Source organism: Amblyomma americanum, chromosome 1, assembly GCF_052857255.1.
Source record: "Amblyomma americanum isolate KBUSLIRL-KWMA chromosome 1, ASM5285725v1, whole genome shotgun sequence".
Classification (NCBI taxonomy): Eukaryota; Metazoa; Arthropoda; class Arachnida; order Ixodida; family Ixodidae; genus Amblyomma; species Amblyomma americanum.
The window spans coordinates 330,936,504-330,958,092 of record NC_135497.1 but is presented as its reverse complement, the minus strand read 5'-3'; the positions used below and the strand labels follow the sequence as shown (position 1 = coordinate 330,958,092).

The window sequence follows — 21,589 nt, the reverse complement described above, 5'->3', positions numbered from 1 at the left end:
CCGATCGCGGGGAATCGGCAGTCGCCTTTTCCTATCCTCCCCTCTATCTTTCACTTTCCTGTCTCTGTCTCACAACTTTCTTATATCCTACTCACTTCTTGGTTTTTCTTTTTTTTCCCTGGCACCGAGGGTTAATCTTGTGTGACCAACTACCCTGAGTTGTGTCATATTTGGTTATAGTTGAGATGTACAGCTGGCGGGGGCAGGACTTACTTTCAAGTTCCTGTCCCGTCCCCTTGTTGGACTGCGTGGTGGGTGGCTGGCACCGTGACCAAAAAACTAATTTTTTTTTTATGGCTCCCCCCTTATCCAAACCAGATCGCTCTCTAAAAAGAGGGCGGAACAAAGCAGCTGATTTTTTCTCAAAAAAGAGACAAACATTTTCAAAGTTCCACGTAATCCACGGTGAAAGTGACGGAATACAGGCAAGAATAATATCCCCATTCCTTGAGTCAAAATGCTTAACCGATACCTTCGGCCCTGGCTACAAGGTCTCAAAGATGGCCAGCGGCGACTTACTTCTTGAGCTGCGCGACAGCATCTAGTGTTCCAAACTCTCACACATTGTGTCTACAGGGTACATCTCTGTCTCTTTAACCCTCCGCCGATCTCTAAACACAGCCCGAGGTGTAATCTCTGAATCTGACTTATCCATCTCACAGAAGCCAAAATGCTTGAAGGGCTCACTGACCAGAATGTAATCAACATTCACCGAATCAAGATCCGCAGTGATAACAAAGAAATAGATACCAAACACATGGTCCTCACATTTAACACCAGTACCTTGAGCGAAACGATCGAAGTTGGATACTTGAAAGTCAACGTCAGACATTATATACCCAATCCCCGCCGATCTTTCAACTGTCAAAACTTTGGTCACGGCTCACAAAGTTGCCGCGGCCGCAAAACCTGTGCGAAATGCCCTTGACGTAGCACTTGACGAATGTGACGTAGCACTGCGCAGCGCAAACTGCGAAGGAGACCATGCGCTGTACTCCAGGGCGTGTCTGTCCTGGAAAAAAGAAAAGAAATATTTACCATAAAGACAAAAGAAAACATGTCATTCAAAGAAGCAAGGAGGCGTTTTGCTTTTACCAACACATTCTCTATCACAGCAAAACCCAACTTCGCTGATGTGATGCGTGGGGGCGTAGCACCACACAGCACTACGGCACCTGCCGAGGCCGCTTACACAGAGCCTATGGCAGGGCCATCCACGCCCCAGGCAGGGACAGCGAAGGCTGCTCTGCCACTCTCAAAGTAGGGAGCGCCGGTACATTGGTTGGCATTCCGCAGGACCTCCCCCCGTCGGGAGAGGCCTGAAACTAACACAACCGCGGCCCTTCCGCGGTCCTCCAGCACCTCGGTTGAGATTATGGATACAACACCCACTCCGCCTCCATTACAGAGGTGGAACAGCCCTCTTGAGCGGAAAAAAGACAGGCCCCTCATAACGGGCCCACCACATACGTAAATCCCTCTTCATTTCCTCTCAAAAACATAAACATGGTTTTTTTTTAATTCAGTGGAATTGCAGAGGTCTTACGCGGAATTAGTGACTTAACACATGTTTTAGGGTGAACGTTACCCATAGTTTTGTCTTCAGGAGACGAATCTTGGTCCACAGCATGTGCCTATCCTAAAACATTATAAAACTTTTAGACGCGATTGAGAGCAGGAAAATCGACTCTCGGGAGGCGTCGCGATTGTTGTTCAACGCGGCGTCCCTGCTCAAGAAATCAAGCTCAAACCAAAACTTGAGGTGGTAGCAGTCAGCATCGTCAGCTACACAACACTAACAATCTGTTCCGTGTACATTCCTCCACACTTTACATTAAGAGTCCATGACCTACAAGAACTGACAGATGAACTTCTAGAGCCATATCCGGTAGTTGGGGATTTTAACGCTCACTCCCCTTTTTGGAGAAGGGAGCGCTGCGACTCTAGGGGGCGAACAATCGAAGATTTTATTCTTACAAACAATATATGTATTTTAAACACGGAAAAGGCCACATACTGCTCTCCAACCTCGGGTAATATGAGATGTTTAGATTTGTCTTTTAGTTCTCCATCTGTTTTTAGCGATTTTAAATGGGACGTTATCGACAACCCATATGGCAGCGATCACCTTCCTGCAGTAATCAGTTTTACATCTGCGCCAGAAATCATCCCAACTAAACCGCGACGTTGGAAGATGCATTTAGCAGACTGGGAAATTGTTAGAGCACAAGCCAATTTAGAAGATATAGTTTTAGAAAACCTCAGCATCGACGAGATAAACGAAATGTTCACGAATTGTACAATTATTGCCGCACACCTAGCTATTCCTCAGTCTTCAGGAGTGATGCGGCAAAAACACAGTGTGGTGGACAAGGGAATGCAAGGAAGCAAAAAAACAACAAAATAGAGCTTGGGGCAAATTTCGCAGGTACCGTACACGAGAGAACCTCGTACGTTTTAAAAAGGCAAGAACAAAAGCTCGGTACGTCCGTCGCAGTGCTGAGCAAGCTTCATGGCAGAGTTACATTTCATCTATAAGCTGTCAAATAACATCAAAGAAAATGTGGGAACAGGTTCGGAAATTATATGGCAACTTCTCACCGTTCACGATTCCTCTTTTGACAAAACCTAGCATACAAACAAGCATAGGGAACAGGCAGACATTCTGGGGGAACACTTCGCTCCAGTTTCTAGTCCATCTCACTATACGCAGCCCTTCCTGAAATACAAAAGTATTGCCTAAAAACAAAGACTTCCAACAAGTGGAGGTGCAAACCAACAATACAACAATTTAATCACTCTCCAAAAAATCAATGCTGTACTGTCTGCCGACAAAAAAACTGCTCCTGGACCCGATCAGATACACTATCAAATGCTTGCCCATCTTTCCCAGCCTGCCATAGAGGCACTCTTGAATTTCTTTAACAAAATATTCACAGAAGGAAAAATACCTAAAGAGTGAAAGAAAGCCATTATAGTACCATTCCTGAAACCTGACAAACCACCAACTTCCCCAAGTAGCTATAGGCGGACAGCCCTCACAAGCTGTCTCGCGAAATCTTTCGAAAGTGTCCTTAATATAAGATTAACATTTGTCCTTGAATCCCGCGAACTTCTTGATGTCCATCAATGCGGTTATAAAAAGGGATGCTCAAAAACAGACCATTTAGTTCACCTCGAAAACAGAATAAGAGAAGCTTTTATACACAAACAGCACTGTCTTGCCGTTTTTTTCGATATAGAGAAAGCATATGATACAACCTGGAGGTATGGGATCCTCCGCGACCTGGGCAACCTAGGTATCCGCGGTAGGATGTTAAACTGCCTCACTGACTTCCTTTTGGACCGTTCATTTCAAGTACGCCTGGGATCAACCCTGTCCAGGAGCTTCGTTCAAGAGAACTGGGTTCCTCAGGGGTGTATATTAAGCACGACATTGTTTATTATAAAAATGAATTCGATAAGTAAAACAATCCCAAAGTCCATCCTGTATTCAGTGTACGTAGACGATCTTCAAATAGCCTGCACATCCTCAAACGTAGCAACATGCAAGAAACAAACACAGTTGACAATGCTTAAACTAGTGACATGGGCAGATCAGAAAGATTTCCAGTTCTCCACAGAGAAAGCAGAAGCCATCCTTTTCTCGCTGAAACGAGGCGTACAAGCCCACCCATTTATACATATGAACAGAACACAGATACCCGTCAAAAATGGGCATAAATTTCTAGGGAAAACTTTTGACAAAAAACTCAACTTCCTGCCTCATATAAACGCACTGAAAAAGAAAGCCTCCGGATCCCTAAATATACTCAAAATACTGTCACGTAAACGTTGGGGTGCTGACAGGACATGTCTTTTACAAATTTATCGCTGAGTGGTACGCTCCACCTTGAACTATGGATGTATATTACCTTCCTACCTGAAACGACTAGATCCAATACATAATTTAGGTTTGCGTCTTTCCTCTAGTGCTTACAGAACGTCACCCATAAATAGCCTATATGTAGAAATCAACGAACCGTCGCTTACAGATAGAATAACCATGCTCACATGCTCATACATTTAAAAATTTCGTTCACTGCCCAAACACCTATGTTCCCCAATAGTCACAAAGTGCCCATCTAGAACATTGTTTAACAACAAACCGCTCGCTATCAGGCCACTGCTCCTGCGTTTTGAAGAGATGTGCCAAAACCTCGGCGTACTGGATGCATTACCTGACATTGCTCGGAGACGAGATCCACTGCCTGCATTGTGCAATTTTCCTGCAATCTGTGATCTCACTCGTACGCAGTTCCATAAAAAACAAACTCCGCAACAACATATAGTACAAGAATTGCTTTCACTCGAAGAAAAATACAGCAATTTTACGCAGTTTTATACAGATGGTTCAAAAACACACGCTTACGTAGGGAGCGCAGTGGTCCGAGGGAAGTCGGAGAAAACAGTACGACTTCCACAGTGCTCATCCATCTTCACTGCAGAATGTTACGCAGTCTGTGCGGCCGTAGAAAAAATACAAAACGAGAACCTTACCAACAGTATTATTTACACAGACTCCCTCAGTATACTTACAGCTTTGAACTCTAGAAATGTAGTCACTCCGATTCTTGGTGACATCATATACAAGATAGTAACAGCCACAACTCGAGGACAAAACATAAAATTCGGCTGGGTTCCCAGTCATGTCGGAATAAGAGGCAACGAGAGGGCAGATTTCTTCACTGCTAAAGCTCGTGGGAAGAAAATAAAAAAGTAAATATACCTTTTAAGGATTGCATAAACTTAGTACAGCGTTAATTAAAAGACAAATGGCAGTCGGAATGGAACGGCGAAGTGATTAATAAACTACACTTGGTAAAGCCAGTTTTAGGTGAATTTATATATTGCGTGCACCAGGAACGTTTTAAATGAAGTGATTTTATGCCGTCTCCGGATAGTTCACACGCACCTTACACACAACTTCCTGCTAACAAAACAAGAAAAACCTATTTGCGAATGCGGAGATGATCTTACGATTAATCACATTTTATTTTCATGTCTGCAACTGGAAACACTAAGAAAAAAGTATTTTACTCAATATTATAATGAATGCAATCTTTTTCATCCAGCACTGATCTTAAGTTATAATGCTATTCTTAACATACATTCCATTTTTAGCTTTCTAAAAGAAGCAGGGCTACTTGAAAAACTATAAACCTTTAACCACTGGTTTGCTATAGTGCAGGATACACATCAGCCACTTTCTCATTCCTGCGAAGAAGGCTGAGGCTTTTTATTTCATTGGTTGGGAACCTCAGGATCCTTGCTCAGCCAAGGATAGCTGCTGAGGTTACCAGACCTTCTTTGCGGCTTTTACCATTAGCTATTTCCAGATTTCTTCTTCGCTGTTATTACAAGGCAGTTCAATATTTTTAGGCCATCGACACCATCGACGATTTTTCATATTCCTAAACACTCTACAGACAACCTTGAGCTTGGCGCAAGATGGCTTTAGCTGCCTATGTGCCATAAAACCGAACACAACACAACACTCTCCCATGTGCCTCCAATTAAAATCCTTTGCCAGCCGCACGCGTAGCGCCCGCCTTTCCTTGGCCGATATACTATCATCGGGCGCGCGGGCCAACGCGCGGTGATTCTGCATAAAACTGAGCAGAGCTTCCAGTGGAACTGCGCCGCAGCGCGGTGCCGCTGTCGCATTCACTGCTTCCCTCTGCACAGTCCATTTTAATTCTGGCGCGATTGCGTGCTTCGTAGAGCTCTTCCACCTATGTTCCTAGCCGTGAATGGACCAAGGTACAAAATTTTTAATTCAAGTTGTTTTCTTTATCTCTTTTTTCATGCGACGAAAATAAGTTATGAAGCGGTAAATTTCCACTATATCATTTTGTTTTGCCTTCATTGTATGGGCGCGCGATGAGTTCCCGCTTAACGCCGCATGTGCCAACGAAGCGGCAGTCAGGGACCGCCAAATAATTCTCACTTATAGTGTTTTTCATGCTCTGCCGCCAAGTTTCGTCGCTTCTTGTGGGTATAGCAGCGGGAGAGTCGTGAAGAACATCGCTTCACGCAGTTACCGCTAAACCGCCTTCACTAATCTTGCGACTATTCGCGCCGCGTTAAGAACCAACGCCAGAGCCATATATTCCTTTGCTGGCCAACGCATATGTATGCACTGATACGCTGAGACCACAACGCATTGCACTGTTTCGCTCAGTGGCTGTAATACGGGACGCGTGCGCACCTACGCGCCGCAAATGCTCGGCTTCAGGCACGCTTTAGGGCATCGGTGTTTTTTGAACTTAGCGCCTAGTAGCTGACGACAGTATGTATCGTTGTGATGCTTTTTCTTTTCTTTTCCAATTTTGTCATCCCATTCTGCGTTAACGTACCTTGGCACCGCCCCTATGTGCGCGTCTAGGGTACGCCCCACTCTGGGCGGTTAGGCGAATATCGAGAATACGGCCCGAGGTTTCATTTAGACGCCTTCTTTTATGAGTACCATCGAGTGCCCGCCCGCCCCTTCCCCCCCCCCACGCGCACACACGCACGCACGCACGCACGCACACACACACACACACACACACACACACACACACACACACACACACACACACACACACACACACACACACACACACACACACACACACACACACACACACACACACACACACACGCGCGCACGCACACACGCACGCACGCACGCACGCACGCACGCACGCACGCACACACGCACGCACGCACGCACGCACGCACGCACGCACAACACACACGCACGCACGCACGCACGCACACACGCACACACACACACAAACGCGCGCGCGCGCGGACACGCACATAGATTTTTGTTTAATGGGGCAAGTAAGGCTTCCGCATTGAAAATGAGGGTCATTACTTTTTGGACAACCTACTTAAAATGGCCTCTGGTCAGCTAGGCCGACCGCGAATAGTTGCTTCTCGTCTTGTGTTGAATAATTTTCCAAATATTTCAAACGAGGTTGCAGGCGCACTGAAGAAAGCGAAGCACGGAGCCCGATGTGGTACCGTCAGACTTGGGGAGACCCGTTATCGAGCACCAGCTGCCGCTGAACTTCTCGCGATCCCGGCGTCTACAACGCCTCCCTGTCCGGCTGCAGGAAGGTGCCTCGCTTGCCTGAACACGTGTGGCTACGATTGGTATGCTGCTGGACTGGCTCGCGTCTTTGCCGACATGACCTCCTCTCCCTGGCCGGCGATTGCCCACGTTGTGGCGCCCCTGAGGAGATGCGGAGCAAATATTTGTCAGTGCCTCAACTTCGTTCCACGACGAATTGCATGCAGGTTCCGACGCCTGGGCCTCCAACAGATACCGCGACGTACATTATATTCCTTCTACCAAGGCCTTCTTGGATTTTCTGGCCTTCTTGGAGGACATAGACTTCAACGGCCACCCCAAGTCGAGCTTTCTTGGACAACACTTTGATTTGTGAGGCAACTGTGGAGTACTATAAGATACTGTTATGAACATATTGGCGGGAATGGTGAAACGTCCTGAGCCGTAGCAAAATCTTGCTTTTAAAGTTTGTCCTGCGCTGGCGCCGAGTAGTGATGGCCATTGAAATCCAATAAGGGACGCCTTTGACAACAAATAGCAGAAAAGTACGAGCGTCCGAAGTAGTGTTCTGTGGGTGTATTGATTGTCATGGAGCAATTTATGATATGAGAAAACGTCGGGGCATAAGTGTTTGTAACCGAGAAGTTAACTTCCTATTGGAAAATTGCGCTTGTCCAGAATTTCTTGGTATATGAGGCTAACAGATTACCGGACGGACTGTTGTCTTTGGCACACAGTGTCTGTGGCGGACGAGCCACCTTTCGATGCTCTCCTTCTTTCAACTATATCCACTATCCTTCTTCTATTTTCCCTACTTCGCTGCCGTCGTTTTTGTAAGCGACGAAGTGAATGATGATGATGATGACCCGCCGCGGTGGCTCAGTGGTTAGGGCGCTCGACTACTGAGCCGGAGTTCCCGGGTTCGAACACGACCGCGGCGGCTGCGTTTTTATGGAGGAAAAACGCCAAGGAGCCCGTGTGCTGTGCGATGTCGGTGCACGTTAAAGATCCCCAGGTGGTCGAAATTATTCCGGAGCCCTCCACTACGGCACCTATTTCTTCCTTTCTTCTTTCACTCCCTCCCTTATCCCTTCCCATACGGCGCGGTTCAAGTGTCCAACGATATATGAGACTGATACTGCGCAATTTCCTTTCCCCCAAAACCAATTATTATTATTATTGTTAAGTGAATGACAAAATGCATGCCGCGGTACAATAGCGGAGGCGGCTCGAATCGGGCACCTTACGAATTGCATCACGTCACCAGAGTAAAATGCTTCTGCACCGAACTTCCAGCACTCATCATGGGCTACGATTACGATTTCGGGCAAAACATCACCAGATTTCCTCGCGCTACATGGTTTTTGAGAAAGACGTTTTCATCATTTCAAAAACCAATTTCACATCATTTTCACAGCAGCTGCGACCTCGCCGTTGGCCGTAACGACCAGACTGCGCTAATTAAAAAGTTAATTGAGAAGTGTGTCCCTGCTGAAGTGGCTGCACATCGCTCTTCAGAAGAACCTCGCCATCCACGTAAATACGTGACGTATTTGAAGAGAACTGCATCCTCGCCTCCACCGTGATAATACGTACCGTGATAATCGCCATGATAATACGTACGGAATAGGCGGTAAGAAAAAAAACAAAAACAGTTGAAATTACTAAGCTCTATTCTTCGTCATAATGGCGCATTTATTGTTCCCATGTCGTGACAGGTGTCGTATACATCTACGCCTCGCTAAGATTTCTGTACCTAAAAACGGAACTCTGAGTTTGGACTAGCGAAAATACACTCGCACACCTTTCTTTTTTTTTTGAAACTTTACTAGGACCAGTGATCGACTTGCAGAAATGACCAATTAATTCACATCAATTAGAACACTTATTCTAATCCCCTGTTGACTAATTTCTACAGTCGATTTTTAATCACTACAGCAGAGTTAATAGGTCACGCAGCAGCGAACAGGGCCAGGTTCCGTCCAGTTAAGTAAGCAGGTGCCTGTCGTGAACAGCTGCTTGTTGACAGTGTATATCATAATGCACCTTTGGCAAAGAGAACCCGAGAAAAGCTAAAAACAGTGCAGACTATTTGTAGACTTTATCTATAATTCCCAGCGCACGCTGGGAGACTTTTGTTATTAAAATGAATAAAAAGAAACCCTGTCTTGGCATCGTCTTTTCTGACCATAAGTGTTCGGAACGGATCTCTGTCAGCGTGTGAACAACAGTTGACGGAGTGCCACAAGTCACAAGTCAGTCACAAGTCAGTACCACAAGTCAGCTGACCTTACAGTATTCCCATGTTCTAACCGAGGTACAGCTTCTCATACCACGAACTCTTACAACTGGCATTTCCATTTTTCTAAAACGTAATTTTTTGCCACAGGGTATCAATTATGGGTGAACGTGTGACTAAATATGAATCCGTAATTAAATGTATGGAAAAAGGCTAGCTTATTTGATGAAGTCCAGTGGCGAACGATGGTACGGTCCCTACGTCCAGGCTGTGTATGAAGCAGGGTTGCTTGGTGAAAGACCCGCTACATTGAGGTGCCGGATCCTTGTAGGCTTGGGAGCTGGGCACTCCCACAGTAAGTGATGAATATCGGCTTCAATGTTCTCGTGTTTGCATATCGGACACCCGCGTCTCCATTTCTTCCATGCAGTAGTGGGTGATCTCAAGGTTAATATCAAGGCTGCGAGGTCTTATATTGATCGGCCAGTCAAGCTGGACCAACGCCAAACCCTGATTGGGTAAAAAATGAGGAATGTGCAAGCCTTCAGACGCCCATTTATTCGTTTATTTATTTATTTATTTATTTATTTTTTTATTTATTTATTTATTTATTTATTTATTTATTTATTTATCTACATTGTAATGGGACCGACCGGCAGCAGTTTAAGCAGCGCAGCGAAGATGTAGACGAAGTGCAGCTGGGATTTCGAGTTATGCCTGTGAGTGTGTACATCGCGTCGCTGTTCGACCAACACACACTAACCGGCGCTTCTAATAAACACCTCTACACTTCGTGGGTGTGTCTCGGTTCCCGTCCCGCTCCTCATCCTGGAACTTCAAAGCGGAACGCTTCTCGTCGGGAAGTCCAAGCGAACCATCGCAGCCCATACTTACCACCATCCCCTGTTCCGGCTTGCAGCGCTCGCGTGACCCTTCACTCTTTAGTGGCACCAACGACCAGGACGTCAACGATTGGCTGGCCTCCTACGAGCGTGTCAGCAGTTGCAATCTGTGGTACGATTCCGTTAAACTGATCAACGTCCTCTTCTACCCCACGGACGTTGGCAACCTATGGTTTCGCAACCATGAAGCCGACCTTCCCACCTGGTCGTCCTTTAAGACGATCTTCGTCGACGTTTTCGGCCGCCTCGCCGTCCGGAAACTTCGCGCCGAGCAACGTCTTTGTACTCTAGCTCAGTTACCGCCAGTGGCATTCACTAGTTATCTTGAAGATATCGTTGACTTGTGCAAGCATGTCAACCCGTCCACGACCGAAACTGACAAAGTCAACCATATCATTAAAGGGATTGCCGATGACGTTTTTCAGATGCTCCTGGCGAAGAACCCCAGCTCCGTCGCTACCGTCATCCAAAGTGTGCCAATGCTACGACAACTACGAAAGCAACGCGGTTCTACGCGCCAGTCCGGCGCGCGGGTGGAGGGTCTTGCTGGCTTGGCCCATAATGTATCGTCTTCTGAACAGTGCCTGTTCATGCAGCACGTCGAAGACTTCGGCCGCGAAGAAGTCGCTCGCCAGCTTTCTCTGCTACATCACATTCTCGACCTCGCCTGCCCTACTCTCCACCAGGCGGCATCCCTCACGCCCACTATCCGCCGTGCTATTCAGGAGCAGGTCGCTGCAGTTCTGCTGTCCAGCCGCCCACTTCTGCCTGTGGCAGCACCGCTCACCTATGCTGAAGCAGTCACCAGTACACGTCACTCTCCCACCCTTGCCGCCTACCGTAGCAGCCCAGCCTTTTATGCTCCACCGCCACAAGCCCCGTTTCGTCGGCCCCGGAGGCATTATTTATTTATTTATTTATTTATTTATTTATTTATTTATTTATATATTTATTTATTTATTTATTTATTTGTTTATTTATTTATGCAAATGTTTCTTCTTTTGGCAAACACAATCGTGCTTCCTTTTCCTATGTGTGGATACGTGTATTATTCCATGTGTATGGATTTCCTTTCTCTCCCTCAAATACCGATTGCTTTCAGTTCACTCTTGACCCATTTACTGCGCTGTGATTGAGCGCATTGCTTCTATTACGGCAGTTTCGCAGTCTGCCCACGAGCGATCTACTCTAAAAAGTCTCGACCACTAAACCAAGTGTGGTTGGTACTGCAGGCAGCAGCAGTTAGTGAATATGCGAGTACATTCCTCTCATATCAGTGTGCTTGTCTTCTGGTCAACACCTCGGCAATTACAGCCAAAACGTGCCGGTGCCCACAAGAGCGTTCGGAAGAAGAAAATTACAACAAAGCTTAATTCCTGACCAGTCTACGCGCATAGCCACAAATTGAAGAAATGTGCTCCGCAGTTTCTTGCGAGACATGCATCGATGAATGGTTGTGCCTGTACGTAGCGACGTAATCCAAGACTTGCGCGCTTTAGGCGTTCCAGAAACTTTTGTGGGCCCATACGTATTCTCTCTTGTCACTTGCGTAAACTTTCGTCGACTCAAAATGTTCAGACCCTGTTTTGTTGTCGTTTCTGTTTCGCTTTTGTGCGAATGCGAGTCGTGTAACCAGTTTTTGTAAGTAACTCGCCTCTTAGTGGTTGTGGGCTCTACGAATGTTGCACTGCCCTTAGGCGCAACCTAAGACACTTCTTTTTTACGCACTTTTTGCAGGTGCATATTTGTGCTGTGGACGGCTTTCATCCTCTTCGGAACTGCATACGACATCTATAGGACGGTGGTGGCGGCAGAAGACAAGTTGTCGAAATACAACGCCTTCACGGGTAAGAAAGTTTTTCGGTCGCGTGAATTCGCTCGAACGAATGGCGCAACAAAAACTGGACTTTGGAATAAGAACACAACATGCGCGGGTGTTTTTCTTCCAACGTTAACTGTTTTTGGCGCGCCATTCCTTCCTGCGGAACTATGTATACATAATAAGCCGAAGTAACAAGTCTTGTCAAGTTCATTTCTTCGCTCTCCGGTCGCGAGCGCAGTATCTACAAACTCCACGCACGCGCGCACCAATGCACACACACGCACACATAGTGTCTGTGTGCTGCGGCGCTCCTTCTCGCCCGAAAGGTATTGTATAATTCCGATAGCCAGCGCTGCGTCGGCTGCAGTCGCCTGTGTACTCATAGGCACATTCGTCAACTTGAATTATTGCTGCAATGTACAAAGCACAGTTGTACGTACAGCACAATTATTCTGGCAAAAAAGAAAATAAAACAGAGTAAGGCGGACAATAGAGGCATCCTAGCGTACAAAGGAAACCTTCGGGGCTAGTGTAAAAGGTTGTATCGTATCCGGCCACAAACAACAGCCTGGGACTCTATCAGAGCGTTAAGCCTCAAGGAAAGTGCTTTCACAATGTTGGGAGACAAGAATAATCGAACAGCTTCCAGCAAACCTCACGACGCGTTCTGTGATTCGGCAACGCGATGATGTCCGATCGCTTTGTCTGTCGCAGCTGTGAACATCGCTGGCGCCATTTCGCAGGCTTCGTGCACGAAGCCGTGCAGTCTGTCTCCCTGCGGAGGGCCTTCAAGAAGCTGATGGAGATGCCCAACTGGGGAGACTACTCAAACAAGCTCGGATTCAACCACGGCGTGCGGGTCTTCTTGGCCACGTGGGTGGTGCTGGGACACAGCCACATGCTTCGAGACCTTCACGCCAGCTGTGAGTATCAAGGACGCTCCAGGGTGCTGGCGCGAAACCTAAGCGGGAGAAAAAGTGGAAGGGGCGCCAGAATGCTGGAAGGCAACCTGCCGCGGTGGCTCGGTGGATGTGGCGTCTGGCTGACGAGTGCAGCCTCGTGGAACCGAAACGCAGTCTCATTTCGACAAAGGCGAAATGCAAAGTACGCTCGAGTGCTGTGCGCTAAACGCGTATGTAAAAGACCCCCAAGCAGTCGAATTTAATTCGGAGTCCTTTATTATAGCGCTTCTCATAACCCGCGTGGAGCTTCGGGACGTCGAAACTCATGTACCACATACAACGATATCACAGCATGAACTTAACACGATAGCTACGATTTAGTTTGGTCGGAAGTATGCCAGAATTAATGCAAAATCAAGCGCGGGTAGTCCAGTCAGCAGACCTCAGCAGTGACTCAGATGACAATAAATAGTTGCATATTTAGGATTTTTCACTTCCGTTCAGCTAACATGATTCGCCTCATGCGTCGGGTACAAAAGGACATCTTGCTTACTGTCCATTTGAACTCCTTCATGGCTGTGGAGACATTTATCGCCATAACGTAAGTATCGCAATGTCGTTGCTTTAGCGGATCACGGTTTAACGGATGAGGGGGCTATAGCAGCGCTTGAACTGGGACTGATGGCGACAGTAGACGGATAACACTTCGACCAGCACTGTAGCAATTCTACCCAAATGGTTCCAGGCTCAGCGTTTGGCTGATGAGAGAGGAATCGCGCACGACTGCGAGAGAAAAAAGTTTGTTTATATCGTTAATTCCACGCTTGTTGTAAAACAGGCAGTGAAAATGACCGCGCGGAGACATACCCTTCTGCTCCTGCCACTCGAATTTCCCGATTGAAAACTATCACCGGGAAAAGAGAATCATTAGAGAGCACAGGAATCGAAAGTTGAAAATGTGATTCTCTACTCAACCACTGAATTTTGGGGAAAGAAAAACTCCGTATCATTATTCTCCTCTTGCATTTCCATGACATATCCAGTTTATTGGTTAAATTGACCTAAAACAGCACTAATATAAAAATAAGCTCCTTACTTAAATTATCATACCCAATCTAAATGCTAACCGGACTTCCCACAGTGACCCTCATATGTTTTTCTCTTCTATCCTAAGTCTGTTTTCTTCATGAGCACCGCTTGAATAAACGAGAGAGGATTCATCTGCACCAAAATCAAACTTTTGCAGCGCATTCATTTCCGGCTTCCTGGGGAGGGACGTTTCGCCGGTATTGCTCTACATCATGCCGCTCGTGAGACGCTATATCAGGTGAGCCGGAATGGGAAGGAATGCCGCCGTGTATTGTGCCGATACATAGTTTAGAATAGAATGATTTACACTGCACGGCTTGAACTACGAGCTTCGATTTGTGACTTATTTTACTGAACGAAAAGAAAGGGTATAGATAAGTAGAGTTTTTGACAGAAGATCAATGCGAAGAAAAGACTGCGTACTTAACCTCTCTTCATATCCTTCCTGTGTTTTTTATCCCATGAGAGGGAATATGTTCACTTCTTTATCTTCACGAAGCTCATTGTACAAGTGACGGCGCATTGTCCAAGTGACGGGGCTGCAAGAAAACTACGACGACTTATTGTTTCTTCCGGCTACACACACAGAGCTATTTACCTCCTTTCTGTTGCAGCGAGCCTCATGCGTATCGAAAGCTTCGGTGAGCACTGCTTACAGAGAAAGGAGCGATAAAAAGGCAACAAACGCACGCGAGTTCACGCCAGAAATCGTCTTTGTTATTTTTTTTACGAAATGGTGACTGTGAACAGCCGATGGCCGTTGATGTTCCGAACTAATAACGGCACTGCTGTATGTAGTTACACACCCACAGGTAGTTCGTGTTTCAAAGCTGGTTATTGGCGCTGATAACTCTGTCGGTAGACATCGTGGTACTCGTTTCCTGAGAAGTACACTGTTGATCCTGCAAATGCCACTAGCGCAATCAGCACAGAGGACCTATACACAAGCACACTTCACTTGCGCCGCCTTTATCCATATCGCCCAAGGGTCATTCTGTAGCAGCCACACTCTTTCTTAGTTGGTCTGTTTCTCAGTTTCCGTTTGAGGCGTTCCTGAGTTTCGGGATAACCTCTGGATAGCTTGCACCGACATCACAGCAGTTGCCATGTTGGCGGATCCAGACCACGGTGAAAGGCTGCGCGCTCTTCTAATCCTCTTAGTGCCAACTACGCCAACGTGTACTGAGGAAGCATGGTCCACTTTCACGGCGCCTATGACGTCACGCCCAAGCTGTCTCCATAGCTGCTCGCACCTGTACGCGCGCTCGGGAAGGCTATAACGCATGCATCCACTGCATTTGCACAGACTGATGGTGCCGATGGCTGCGTTGCTGGGATTCGTGTACCTCATACCGGCCATCGTGGACGGACCCCCGCTGCACGACTACTGGCCGCTTTTGATGAAGCCCTGCGACAAGAACTGGTGGAAGATATTCACCATGAGCCAGAACTACATGGACGACTACAAGGACCTGGTGAGTCTTCGCGTTGAAGCGCGTTCAGCTGCTTGTGCAGAAGTTCGATTTTCCTACTTGAAACGATAATTGGGAGGCTGTGACGTGTGTGGCCATTTAACGGGCACGCTGACAGACCCCGTACTGCGCTTTGTTGTGTTCGGGATTTAAGTCTCTTTGTATGGCAGTGTGGGCTGTCGCATTATTATTATTGCCATAAACTTAAGATTCAAAGACCCCACACGTGCAGGCACGTATAAGGATGCACCGATGTAAACTTACATCACTCTGCTGTCTAATGCGCCTGAAGCCGTTACCTATAGAGCAAGAATAAAAGTGTACGTTGTTCGTTCGTTGACGAACGATTACATTTTTTTTTTCTCCCATTAAACAATGCAAAAACTTAACTTCAGCCCGCCGCGGTAGCTCAGTGGTTATGGTACTCGGCTGCTGACCTGAAAGCGTCCGGTTCGATCCCGGCCGCGGCGGTCCACTTTCGATGGATGCGAAATTCTTGAGACCTGGTTACTGTGCGATGTCAGCGCACGTTAAGGAACCCCAGGTGGTCGAAATTTCCCGAGTACTTCACTACGAAGTCTCTCAAAGCCTGAGCCACTTTGGGACGTTAAACCCTCATAAACCATAAACCGTAAATCTTAACTGCAACGTGTAACTGAAACATTTGTATTTTGTGTATCTCGCTTGTCAGAAGGTATTTTATGAGCTGCTCATGGTTTATTCTCTGGATTGCAGTGTATGCCACACTACTGGTACATCTCCATGGAATACCAGATTGCAGTTCACAGCACTATAGTCATGGTTGCCATCTTCCCCAGGTGAACATTATTTCTCGCGTTGTCACTGCTATGGGAGACTTTGCTTGCATGAGATAAACTGCTATTTACATCGAGTGACTCATTTTCCATCTTTGCCAAAGAGACTTAGTGTAAGCATTAGAGCTGACGTGTTGCTATTTTGATCTATTTCAAATAGCAACCTATCTTCTTTTGAATCAATGTGAGGTGTATTCCGAAGCTTATAATCTGTTTGAAAGTGAAGTGTGCTGTCATGTTTAGTCGTAACAGGCAATGGATAATCGTCTACATAAGCGTAAAGCAAACGGAGCCGCTGATTCATACGCAAGAATGTCATTATTGTGTAGTATCAGCGTGAAAGCCTTTTTGTCGCTCAGTTCCTTCAACATGCCCTAAAAATTGGCATTACCGACGGTCTATGCTGCCAGCCGGCGTAAAAGAAAAACCATAAAGCCTGGCGCATCAACTACATTCAGTTAAGCTCTTCTCTTTTTGATCCCTTGGCGTTTTCCTCTGAGTTTGTCTGCGCACGTTCAGTTATGAGTGAAAGAGAAATGTGAAGAAACGTTTCTTTCATGTGCATTTTTCAGGTGGCCTAAGGTAGCTTTGTGGCTTACGGGAGCTTCCGTAGCTGCCGCTTGCCTGACGGCGGGCATCCAAGTCTACGTCAAAAACTACACACAATTCAACATTGTCTTCACTGCAGACGTCCAGTAAGTCATTCTGGCAGTACACGTGCAGGCTTGTTTTGCGAACACGACGTAAGTCTTTGAAAAAGTGGGCGTTTATAAGATTCTTAGTAGTTGCGACAAAAGGTGCGGAGCGAGAATGAGCATGATACTGGTGGGGCTATGGTAACGACGACACAGAGGAGGAGCAATGCAAGCTCCTTGAGTACAGTGTATGCATGGCAAATGATATGCGTACAGCTTCATATGCGTCTGCCCGTAAGCATGAACAGAAAGCTTCGTCGTCAGATTGGGGCTTGTACAAAGGAGCAGGCGTGAAATGCTGTTGAAACCGTCATGGCCCTGAAGGCCGTGCACGGGGTGTAGCATGAAAACGTCAGGTGCTCACAAAAGGTATAAACTCTGCACGATCGGCATAGCTAGAACGGAAACGTCTACAACGTGAAACAAATTCTGAACTTGCCCCCGACTGCAATGAGTATACCTGATCGCGTTGGTTGCATTCGTGTGTCGATCATGCCCTTAAAAGAAGAAAAGCACGAGATGTGGGTTGAGGGGCTTCTTTTTCTTCCTAATTTCACATTCTGGAGTAGCGGGAGCTTCACAGAGTCTCGCTCCCTTGATTTCCGTCTTTCAGTGTACCTGCGTACCTATCATTAGCGGCCTTTAACGTTTGCTAGATCGTCTCTATAGAGGATGAGGGCATGCCATTATACCTTCTACCTCTGTGAACTGCGCAGGAGTATCATCAACATCTACATCAAGGCGTACACGCATGCGGCTTCCCTGTTCGTCGGCATGACCTTCGGTTGCCTTGCCGTGCGGCAAAACCAGCTGTCAAGGCTCATCCAGGGCGCCGCATGGGCTCTGGCCGCCACCGCATCCCTGGCCGCGCTGCTGGGAGTGCGCACCTGGTTCGATGGCCGGCAGCCGGAGAGGCTGGAGTCGTCCTTCTACGCGGTCCTCCACCGCGCCTCCTGGAGCTTGGGCACATCCTGGGTCATGTACGCGTGTGCGACGGGCCACGGCGGCTTCGTCAACAACCTCCTCGCCTAGCCCATATGTAACCCCTGAGAAGGCTCTCCTTCTCCGTCTACCTCGTGCACGTCACCCTGATGGGCTGCAACGCCATCCTCAGCCGAGAGAACATCAGTCAGCAGCCATTCCTGCAGGTACGTGAATGAAACGCGTCTGACTCGCATGCGTCGCTTGAATCCCGAAACAAGCACAGGCATATCGTCCAACGCCACAAAGATCGGCTAACTTTCACAGACCAAACTGCAATGAAAGGATTCTTTACTAACTTGATTACACGTTAGGGATCTTTAACCAGTGCTGCCTTTGTGTTTGATAAGTGGCCTCTTGATCCGGCGTTCAAATGTGGGACAGCCCGTTGTTAGTCGCTGGCGCGGCAGCGGAAACGCAGAGTAACTGCAGCTCGGTGTCCAAACACGCTGCTAACCTCAGCCATTTTTGATGCTTGCAGGCTCAAGCATACCTGTCCCAGGCCATCATGTCTTATGTAGTGGGTTCCATCGTCTACATCTTCATCGAGTGTCCCGTGGCCTGTCTGGACAATGCATTATTAACCAAAATCATACCCAAGAAATCGATCATGAGTGACAACTCCAAAATTAAGGACGAAAATCAGGAACTGAAAGCCATCCAAGTCTCCAGCGGAGACGCCGCCGGCAAAACATGGGACGTGGCGCTGCCCATGCATGAGTGCATGAACGGCTTCCCTGACGTCACGAAAAACGCTATCAACGGACGTAACCTCAACGGCTACGTCAACAGCGCATGTGAAAGTGAATTTAGCGAAAAAGACACTGCACCCGGTGCCACCGTGATCACAGTGAATTTTTGAGGGCATGTTGTCTGTCTAGGTGCTCAAATGTGTAAATAGTTCGTTTTGCCTTCATTTCGGTTGTTGGTGTGTTTATAGAACTTATGCAGAAACCTATTGACCTGTTCATACACGGCATATCTAAACGGAGGAAAAAAACAAGGTGATGCGAGGGATATGAAAGATACATAGATAAATACAAAGCGTACAAAAGATGACACGTATGCAGAGACACGAAACCAGAATAAAGAAATTGTAAAAAATATCAGGTTCAAAACAAGACATGAAATATTAGATGAGAAAGTACAGTTGACTGAAATAATGTCGGAGTTTTCTGTGTTAAATATCTTCATTTTTTTTACACCGATTCCATATAACAGGACGATTGTGCTTTGAAGATTGCAGCCTGATATCGGTGCGAAATCGAGGAATGATCCACTCCTTCAAATGACGCACACTGTCATGTTTTTCTTCTCGCGTAATAATATGGCTCTACAGGGCACGGTCTAAGGATTTGAACTGGCTAAAGCTCCTCTATGCCACTTGTGTTCCTAAGTGAGAAAAAGAAGCAGTGGTGAATTCCATTCCGAATACAAAATTTGTTCGTTAAGCAGCACCGAAAGTTCTTCATGTTGCACTCTTTCGGAAATTAAAAAAGAAGTACAACAGAAAATGACTTCACCCTCACTGTTTCTTTGCCTACACGGATTCGTGGTAGAAGCTGAGGCGACATCCCAAAGAACTCAATTTCGAACTCAATTACGAGTGTTTATACGAGAAGTAACGCGGGCAAGGAAAAAGACCCACAACAGCCGAAATGCTCAGGAATTTCCCATTCAATGGTATATAGGCACTTTCCCATTCAAAGGTATATAGACCCCTTATTCACTGACTAAACTTATTCAATTTTTCATACAAGCGGCCATGCTGGGAAAATTAATGCACGCGAAGAAACAGTATTCCAGTAGCTCAAGCGTTCTCCACCTGCCCCCCCCCCCCCCCTTCCCCCCGTCGCTTTCTATGTAGGAACGTATAGACAGCTTCCACTGACGCATGCCAGATGGCCATCATGTTGGTGGACAAGGATCACGGCAAAAATTCGCGCGCTTGTCTAAGCGGCTTGTCGCGACCTGAACTGTGGAAACTTCGTATCAGCGAGGCGTGTTGTTTCACTGTGGCACCCTTAAGGTCAGATGCAAGCAATATATACACAAGTGACGAGTTTACAAACATAAAAGAGCACCCGGATTCAAACCTGACCGCGGCGGCCGCGTTCCGATGGAGGCGAAACGCAAAGGCGCCCGTGTTCTGTGCGATGACAGGGCACGTTAAAGACGCCCAGGTGGTCTAAATTATTCCGGAGACCTCCACTACCGCACCTCTTTCTTCCTTTCTTCTCTCCGTCCCTCCTATATCCCTTCCCTTACGGCGCCGTTCAGGTGTCCGCCGAGATGTGCGACAGATATTGCGTCATTTCCTTTCCACAGAAAGCAATTTACAAACACCAAGTGCACTTGCGGATGGCGAGGTTCCCAATCATCGTCTGCCACGGTTTGATTAGCCAATCAAATCCCAGTCGTATACACATAACATGCTTCGAAGAAGTCTACCTTACTCGATATTCTATTTCACATGCGTCAATATTCGATTTTACATAATCGATTCCTTGTAACTAACTACATTTTGTGTATATTTGTAACCAATCGATTTCTTTTTCAAACGGTAGCGTTTGGGGGCATTCAGTTAACGTTATGTTACCGTTTACCGGTAATAAATTACTTCTTTGCATAAAAGGCTACCGGGGCGAAGCGTCCGTGACGATACGATTGCGTTAAATAGTTCGGCGGCTCACAAAAGTGAGCATGGCTGCCTGGCGTGTAGCGTTTTCCGCGGTCTTCCTTCCTAGTGTAACTGGTGCCATCTATGGATTCTTCTTGCAATACGTCGTGCCCGGCAGATTCGTTGTGATAAAAAAAAAAAACTGCTTTTTCCGTGAACTGTTAGAAAAAGCGCCGAGATGGCGTGGAAGATGAGAAGGGATATTTACAAGACGGGCGCCGACTACCAACTGATTTATTTAGTTTCAAAGGGGCATAGGTATGACCATCACCCATGCAAAACATCTATCACACGATCCAGCGATAAACCTTATTGCCCCGTACAGTCTTTGCTTATTAACTGGACATACCACAGTTCTCCACAGTAAAAAACAAGAAATATGACATAAAATCGGCTTATAATCTGGAATAAAGAAAAATATCCTGTGTTTATCAACGCCGAATTGTATATCTCTTAGCCAGGCTTCGTCGAACTAGAAAAAGGAAAAAGGCGAAAACAAGGAACCAGTGTAGACAAAACAATTCATAGCAATGCAGTGTCAAAAATGAAAAAGTCGACCCCTGTCAAAGGGTCATCAAGACATACGAAAATCGCAGAAAAGATGGCAGTGGAATCTCTAATTTACAGCGGTTATCAGTAAGCGCAGTGAAATTAAACCAGATTTTACTCATGCTGACCAGGCCAGAGGCAAAAAATTCGTTGCAGGCAATTCGATATCTCTTAACTGCGTTAAGGTGAAAGCTGTTCGCGACTCATTGCACTGATTTGAATTTGCCGGGCTTGAATTCATTTCACGACAGAGGAGAAGAGCTGCTGGCCGAAGCGTGCAGAAAGATCACGGGACATAACGACGCGCTGCGCCGTGATGTCACGAGATCTTAATGTCACGT

The 21,589-nt window shown here is 46.7% G+C and overlaps 1 pseudogene across 1 annotated transcript; it reads left to right on the top strand.

Moving 5' to 3' along the window:
* The first annotated feature begins 5,792 nt into the window (after window positions 1-5,792).
* LOC144120855 (nose resistant to fluoxetine protein 6-like) lies at window positions 5,793-19,150 on the top strand (annotated as a pseudogene). Its single transcript, XR_013312492.1, has 13 exons — window positions 5,793-5,802; window positions 7,330-7,474; window positions 10,287-10,355; window positions 11,981-12,090; window positions 12,809-12,988; window positions 13,472-13,568; window positions 14,214-14,294; window positions 15,363-15,531; window positions 16,264-16,346; window positions 16,916-17,042; window positions 17,212-17,219; window positions 17,755-18,186; window positions 18,501-19,150. The product of XR_013312492.1 is annotated as a nose resistant to fluoxetine protein 6-like (transcript).
* The last annotated feature ends 2,439 nt before the right edge of the window (window positions 19,151-21,589 follow it).